Raw genomic sequence first — 227 nt, forward strand, 5'->3', positions numbered from 1 at the left:
TCAATTTCTTTAGATTTGTGACTTGCAGAATGTAAATTGCATGAAATTAAAGAAAGCAGGGAATTAAATTGCTGAATCTTAAAGAACAAGAAATTAAATGGCAGAAACTTAAAGTGCAAGAAATGTAAATTGTGGAATCTTAAAGTGCAAGGAATATAAATTGCTTGAAATGTAAAGGGGATTGGGATGTGGATTTGCAGAAATTAAACAAGGAAAAATTAAATTGC

Source organism: Arachis ipaensis, chromosome B06, assembly GCF_000816755.2.
Source record: "Arachis ipaensis cultivar K30076 chromosome B06, Araip1.1, whole genome shotgun sequence".
NCBI classification, from domain to species: Eukaryota; Viridiplantae; Streptophyta; class Magnoliopsida; order Fabales; family Fabaceae; genus Arachis; species Arachis ipaensis.